This window comes from Gastrolobium bilobum, unplaced genomic scaffold, assembly GCF_033153095.1.
Source record: "Gastrolobium bilobum isolate Gb01-03AN ecotype WA unplaced genomic scaffold, APGP_CSIRO_Gbil_v1 utg1383, whole genome shotgun sequence".
Classification (NCBI taxonomy): domain Eukaryota; kingdom Viridiplantae; phylum Streptophyta; class Magnoliopsida; order Fabales; family Fabaceae; genus Gastrolobium; species Gastrolobium bilobum.
Window position 1 is genome coordinate 419,464 of NW_026899537.1, and position 7,336 is coordinate 426,799.

Consider the following 7,336-nt stretch of genomic DNA (forward strand, 5'->3'; position numbering starts at 1 on the left):
ATTTGGACACTGAATTTTTTGTCAGGGACCAATTTGGGTCTTTACTCATAAATAAATTTGGATGGATCTGGATTTTCTTGTCGCTCTCCATAATTGATGCAATGGATGAGCCATCACTGGTATATCGTGGGTATTGGATATCTCGCCCATGCATGCATCGCCTTCTCTATTAATTTGGTCCAATGTGACAAGTGGTCCTTCCCGTTTAAGTTGTCATACACTAGTCGTGTCAACGTATAAGTTGCTTGCAAAGAATGATGTTAACGGCGAAAAGCAACTCTTTCGTGTCTGGACTCTTGAGCTATTCGAAACTTGGAAGTTTACTCTTTACTTTTGAAAGAATTAAAATGACTTTCATTAAGAGGAGGAGTAATGCACTAATGCTGTTTAGCACCAACTTTTCAAACGGAAAGCAACAAGTTAGCCACAAGAAGTAACGGGCATGTGGCACCTTCTTTATCATGTTTGGGCCTTTGGGGCAAGGATTGTTTGGATGTTTATGTGAAAAATTTCAAAGGAATTCTCATTCCCTAAGTTAGGACATAAAAAATAAAATAGAAGGAAAGAAAACATTACGAAATTAAAATTTTAATATAGCCTTTATGTTATCAATCTTATAACACAAACATAAGATATATACGTAGTTTAATAAACAAAGATTAGAATTCAAAATGCGTGGTCCAAGATCTTAGATTAGTTGTTTAAGTTTCAATTTATGCCTTTAAAATTTTCCTATTTGAGTATTGTGTAAAATAGTGAAACCAAGATACGCCTCCGCAATCTCCTTCATCTTCATCAGAACCATAAAAGATATCTCTTCCACTAAAAATTGCTTCTCCTCCCCCTTGTAATTCACAACAATCATGGGCTTGCCAGTCCAGCAATCACCTTGAACGGCCACAATTTCATGTCACTCTGTACCGAAACATCGCTAAACCTCCTACCAATCAAACACTTAGCATCTGCATAAGCCAAATCAAACCTTATTCAAAAGGATGCTCAATCTAATCGCATAGCTAATACATAATCAAAATAAAATTCAATTCCGTACTTTAATTTCTTAATTGCAGACAAAAAGAGTACGCGCCAGAGGTAAATTACAAAGAATTGTGGTTTTTCAGCTCGCACTCAGATAAATCACGATGTGTAATTTACAAATTAACTGGAAACTTGAACAGAGGATGATGTGAACGTACTTACCAAAAACAGTGTTGGTTGGGTTCATAGCAACCTGGTTCTTGGCCGCATCTCCGATCAACCGTTCTGTGTCGGTGAAAGCCACGTAGGAAGGGGTGGTTCTGTTACCTTGATCGTTGGCTATGATTTCAACATGATCATGCTGCCAAACGCCAACGCTAAGCTTTCCATGAAGAAGCCACAAAAACCAATTGGCTTGGTGCAACAACAGAGCAGATTTTTTGTTTGAACCAACATAATTCCACTATGAGACGTGCTTCTAAAAATAAAAAAAAAAGTGGTCCCGTCAACTTTGCTGCCGAAACCAACATCTGAAGGTGAGATGGCATTAGAGTACAGTCAATATATTTGACGGGATTGGATCTTGTCAACTTCTTTTACGGGACTGTCTCCAACTCCCGGGACTAGTCTCGTCACTGATTTTGACATCTTTAACTGCATTACTCTGTACTACTTATCAAATGTGCTTTTGGTTGAAAAATCTTTAACAAAAAATTATTAGTATGGTGCTTTTACCCACACCTCAGTCCTCAAAAAAATTTGTTCATGCGTCATGCTTGTACCATCACCACAATTTTGAGACAATATGTTATTAATTTTTTATTTTAAAATCTTGTTCGAAAATAAAAAATATATTTATTATTCTTCATTAAAATTAATAAAGTATTAAATGTTCTTTGAATTAATAATACATTATATATTTTTTAATTAATGTTTTGTTTTTATTCTATTAATGTGTGGAGACACATGCATGCTTAAAAAAGAAAAATGTTTTTACGTTTATAGTACAAATTAATATTTATACCATAAAATATTTTTAATTAGATATTTGATGATAATGTAATTATGCAAAAGAAAAAAGTTATGAAGCGTAAACTAGTGTTTAAAACAAAAATAAAAAACAAAAAATAAAAAAATTTAGACAAGCAAGTCAGCTCACCCAAACCCATGGTTTGCATAAGGCTGAATTGAGCCACCAATGTGCTGGTCTACAACAATTTTAACGGCCTACTAAGTATTCGACCAAATTGCCACTCCTAGAGCGAGTCCCATTTATAATAATACGATCTAAATTTTCAAAAATAATAATAATACGATCTAATTCAATATAAATTAATACTTTTAAGACGCCATAACAAATCTTATTTGATTAATGAAATAAAAATATAGCATCTAGTATAATAATTCATAAAAAATGGTATAAGGTAAAAACATATATTCAAGTAATTAACTGAAAAAAAAGCCATAGTAAATCTTAGGTATTTTAGAACACATACCCCATTATTAAAAGTAGAAAGAATTACGAAATGATGGTACCTCAATTAGCGCATGAAAATTGAGCAGGTGAAGGTGAGAGCATGTACTACCTTTAGAAGAAATTTAAAGTCTTAATCCTGAACCCGCCCCAAATCGAACTAGTCACAAAACGATAAATCAATTGGAATATTTAAAAAAAAATAGAAAGATTTGAGAATCATGTAGCATTAATAATTTAAGAGGGAAAAATATAAATGAGATTAAGCGTGCTAAATGTTTAATATTACACAATTACTGATGGGATTTCATAGAACTGTTTTCATATAAGTAGTAGGTAACATAAAAAAAAAATTACTCGTTATAAATAAGGAAAAACAAAAACCAATTTGAACTTTACCCTTTATTTTAGTTGGAAAGAATCAAGTGAGCGTACACCCGTTACTAGATGTCATTCGAAACTAATTCGTGTAAAGCCCAAACTCTTATTGACCTCAAAGCTCATTATATCTATTAAAATGGTTTGGAAACTCTTTCGATAGGTCATTGTATTTGAATGTCATTTCAAATTAAGCAGAGGCTATTTTGGGTCACAAGGCCAATTACATAGAATGAGTTATCAATGATTGATAGTTTATTAAACGACTCTGTTAGTGTACATCTCTGTTGAGACCCCCTCTAGCCAAACTCACTTTGACTAGCATAAGTTTAAATCCAAAGTATCCTATATGGCTGTTCTGTTCATAGCAGAGAGTCAAGTTCAAACTGGCGTCCAATTTTCCCTAACTGCAGCCCGTCCCACTCTCCAAACTGCAGCCCGTCCCACTCTCCAAACTGAAGGGCAACAAGTATTAATAATTCAGAGAAAAACACTAGTGTATTGAAACATCACGATCAAATAAACCAAATTCACATTATGGCATACAACGAAATGGTGAGAAAAGTACACTTAAAAACGGAGACACAAAGTACATTCAGCTATCCCAAATAAAGCATGCATACAAAGCTATTATCCCAAAAGGGTCTTAGCAAAAAAAAAAGACCATGAAGAATGTTTTGCTTAATCGACTTCCTCTATTTTGGGTCCAGCACCGCTTCCACTACCAGCAGAAGGACCTTCTTCATCCATGGCTCCACCCGCTCCCCCACCAGCACCTGATACATCTATGATGGGATTAAAAATGCTCTCCAACTCCATCATCTTATCCTCAAATTCATCAGCCTCAGCAAGTTGGTTTCCTTCCAGCCATTGAATAACCTGTTCAATAGCGTCTTCAATTTTCTTCTTATCATCATCAGACAGCTTGGAAGCAAACTTGTCATCTTTGATTGTGTTCCTCATGTTATAGGCATAATTCTCCAATGCATTTTTGACCTCCACTTTCTTCTTGTGCTCCTCGTCCTCAGCTTTGTACTTCTCGGCTTCCTGCACCATCTTCTCTATCTCCTCCTTGGAAAGCCTGCCCTTGTCGTTGGTAATTGTTATGTTGTTATTCTGTCCAGTGGTTCTGTTCTCCGCAGAGACATTCAATATACCGTTTGCATCAATGTCAAAGCAAACGTTGATATGTGGGACACCCCTTGGAGCAGGAGAAATGCCAGACAGTTCAAACTGGCCTAGCAAATTGTTATCACGAGTCCTTGTTCGTTCACCCTCAAAGACCCGAATCAGCACATTGGGCTGATTGTCGGAGGAGGTTGAAAACACCCGCTCCTTCTTGGTGGGAATGGTTGTGTTTCTGGGAATCAACACGGTCATGATACCTTTCGCAGTCTCCAAACCATGGGAGAGAGGAGTAACATCCAGCAATAGAAGATCCTGCACTTTCTCGTTCCCCTCGCCACTGAGAATAGCAGCCTGAACAGCAGCACCATAGGCAACAGCCTCGTTCGGGTTGATACTATTGCAAAGCTCCTTTCCACAGAAAAAGTCTTGCAAACGCTGCTGAACATTGGGGATCCTAGTAGACCCACCAACAAGAACAACATCGTGGATGCTACTTTTATCCATCTTAGCATCCCTCAAACACTTCTCCACAGGCTCCATACACTTCCTGAACAGACTCTTGTTGAGCTCCTCAAACCAAGCACGAGTGATAATTGTGTAGAAGTCAATACCCGGATACAGCGAATCAATCTCGATTGTAGTTTGAGCTGTAGAGGAGAGAGTCATCTTAGCCCTCTCACATGCAGTTCTCAACCTACTCAAAGCTCTAGGATTTCTACTAATTTCCTTATTGTTCTTACACTCGAATTCCCGAACAAAACTATGCACCATTCTATTATCAATATCTAAACCTCCCAAGCTAGTATCACCAGCAGTGGCTTTCACCTCAAAAATACCTTTTTCAACGATGAGAACTGACACCAAGGTCAAAAATGAGAACATTCTTTTCCCCGGAGCTGCCAGCTTTTCTATCAAATCCATAAGCAATAGCCGCCGCAGTAGGCTCATTGATAATTTGCAGCACATTGAGCCCAGCAATCAATCCAGCATCCTTAGTAGCTTGTCGCTGCGAGTCGTTGAAGTAAACAGGCACAGTCACCACAGCATTCTTCACCGTGGAACCAAGATACGCCTCAGCAATCTCCTTCATCTTCATCAGAACCATAGAAGATATCTCTTCAGCTGAAAATTGCTTCTCCTCCCCTTGTAATTCATAACAATCATGGGGTTGTCAGCAGGTCCAGCAATCACCTTGAACGGCCACAATTTCATGTCACGCTGCACCGAAGCATCGCTAAACCTCCTACCTAACAGCTGCATAAGCCAAATCAAACCTTATTCAAAAGGATGCACAATCTAATCGCATAGCTAATACACATTTAAGCCAAATATAATTCAATTTCCTACTTTAATTTCTTAATTGCATACAAACAGAGCACTGGCCAGAGGTAAATTACACAGAATTGCGGTTTTACAAAATAACTGGAACAGAGGATGATGTGAAGGTACTTACCAAAAACAGTGTTGGTTGGGTTCATAGCAAACTGGTTCTTGGCCGCATCGCCTATCAACCGTTCTGTGTCGGTGAAAGCCACGTAGGAAGGGGTGGTTCTGTTACCTTGATCGTTGGCTATGATTTCAACACGATCATGCTTCCAAACGGCAACGCAAGAGTAAGTCGTTCCCAAATCGATTCCGATAGCCGGACCGTCACCTTTTGCAGCCATAGCTTCTCACGATTTTGCCTTCAGAAAACTGAAACCGAATTTTCTAGAAAAAAGAAATTGAAATCACTGTAATTTCTTGAACTGAATTGAAGAGCAGGGAAGGCCTGAGCCATAAAGAACGGGTTTGAATTTTGGAAGGTTGGGTCTGTGTGGTTTGTGAACCGTTGGATCTAATTGGGACGGCGGATATAATAGAATTGGGCGATGGAAAAAGCCTAGTGTTGGGTTGTAGTTTGGTGTGGGGCTTCTTGCACACTCTGGTTCGAGAATTTTCCGATTAGAATCCACGGTAGCGTGCACGTTTTGGAGCTCCACGCGCTCAAATTATATTGCTGACCGTTTGACTGGTGGCAAAGTTTTTTGTTTCTCCCGCGTCATTGGCTGGTTTCAACGACGTCGCGTGATTAACCAATTGGATTTCATTAACTTTGTTTAAAAGCGTTTAAAAGCACTAGTACATGTTTAAAAGCGTTTGCTCCTTTTTTTCTTGGCTGCTTCTCAATTCTCATCCACCCAAAAGGGGAAGAGTGACTATTTTGCCACACTTGACAAAAAAATTTATCAGACTGTCACGTCAACAGTAAATTTTGTCAAAATGCCACGCTGCATCCTTAGTCGTCGTTGAAGAAGTCTAAAAATATAACTAATTCACATTATCTTATCTTAACTCTTAATTATTTTCAGACTTCTTCAACGACGGCTAAGGATGCAGCGTGGCATTTTGGCAAAATTTACTGTTGGCATGACAGTCTGGTAAATTTTTTTGCCAAGTGTGACAAAATGGTCTCCCTTCCCCCAAAAGGCACTATCAATTGGTTGGAGAGGGGAAAATGCGATTTAATTAGTTGTAATTCATCTTTTCAAATTTCACTGATTAATTAATCGCCCCTTCTCAACCACAAAATAGTTTTTTACGTACTTAATCGCCTCCTTTGAATAATTAAATTATGTATTTATAAAAATTATAGTATTATAAAAAGGGATAGGATATTGTAACATCCAAGTTATGTTACACCCATGTGACACCCAGTTAATCTCACCGTTAGATTGCTTATGTTGATCCAACGGTTATATTTATTTCCATCTTTGTATGGTAATGATTTCTCAAATTTAAAGTGAAAGCATTAAATATGAGAAATCATAACCATACAAACATAGAAATAAATATAAAATATTAAATTTGAGAAATCATGACCATACAAAGATGGAAATAAATATAACCGTTGGATCAACATAAGCGATCTAACAGTGAGATTGACTGGGTGTCACATGGGTGTAACATAACTTGGGTGTCACAATATCCTATCCCTTATAAAAATTACAAAATCATAAAACTTATTAATTCTTGTTATAAAAAAATGATTCTCTTGTGTGAAAAAACTTTCGCTTACTAATATGTTTAATCTCCTTTTTTTATTAATCTTCTTCGGGCATACATACTTACCTTTCATTTGTCAATATTATTTTTTAAAAATATTTTGAAATTTTTAATCCTTTGACTTTTTTTTTTATTAGAGCATTTTATGCTTTTTTATTTTCAAAAATATGAACCAAATAAAGAAAGGAAACAATTTTCTTAAACAAGGATAAAATTTGAAAGTTGTTTTCAGCTAGGAACCTAGGCACTCAAATACATGAGTTAGTATTAGAAAATTAGAATGTGTGAGAGATGTACCCTCTTAAAATATAAAATTGATCCTTTTATTATTTG

The 7,336-nt window shown here is 36.8% G+C and overlaps 2 pseudogenes; both read right to left on the reverse strand.

The window, feature by feature from the left end:
• Nucleotides 1-721: 721 nt before the first annotated feature.
• LOC133291157 (heat shock cognate 70 kDa protein 2-like) lies at nt 722-1,752 on the reverse strand (annotated as a pseudogene).
• Nucleotides 1,753-3,180: 1,428 nt separating this feature from the next.
• LOC133291200 (heat shock cognate 70 kDa protein 2-like) lies at nt 3,181-5,893 on the reverse strand (annotated as a pseudogene).
• Nucleotides 5,894-7,336: the final 1,443 nt, after the last annotated feature.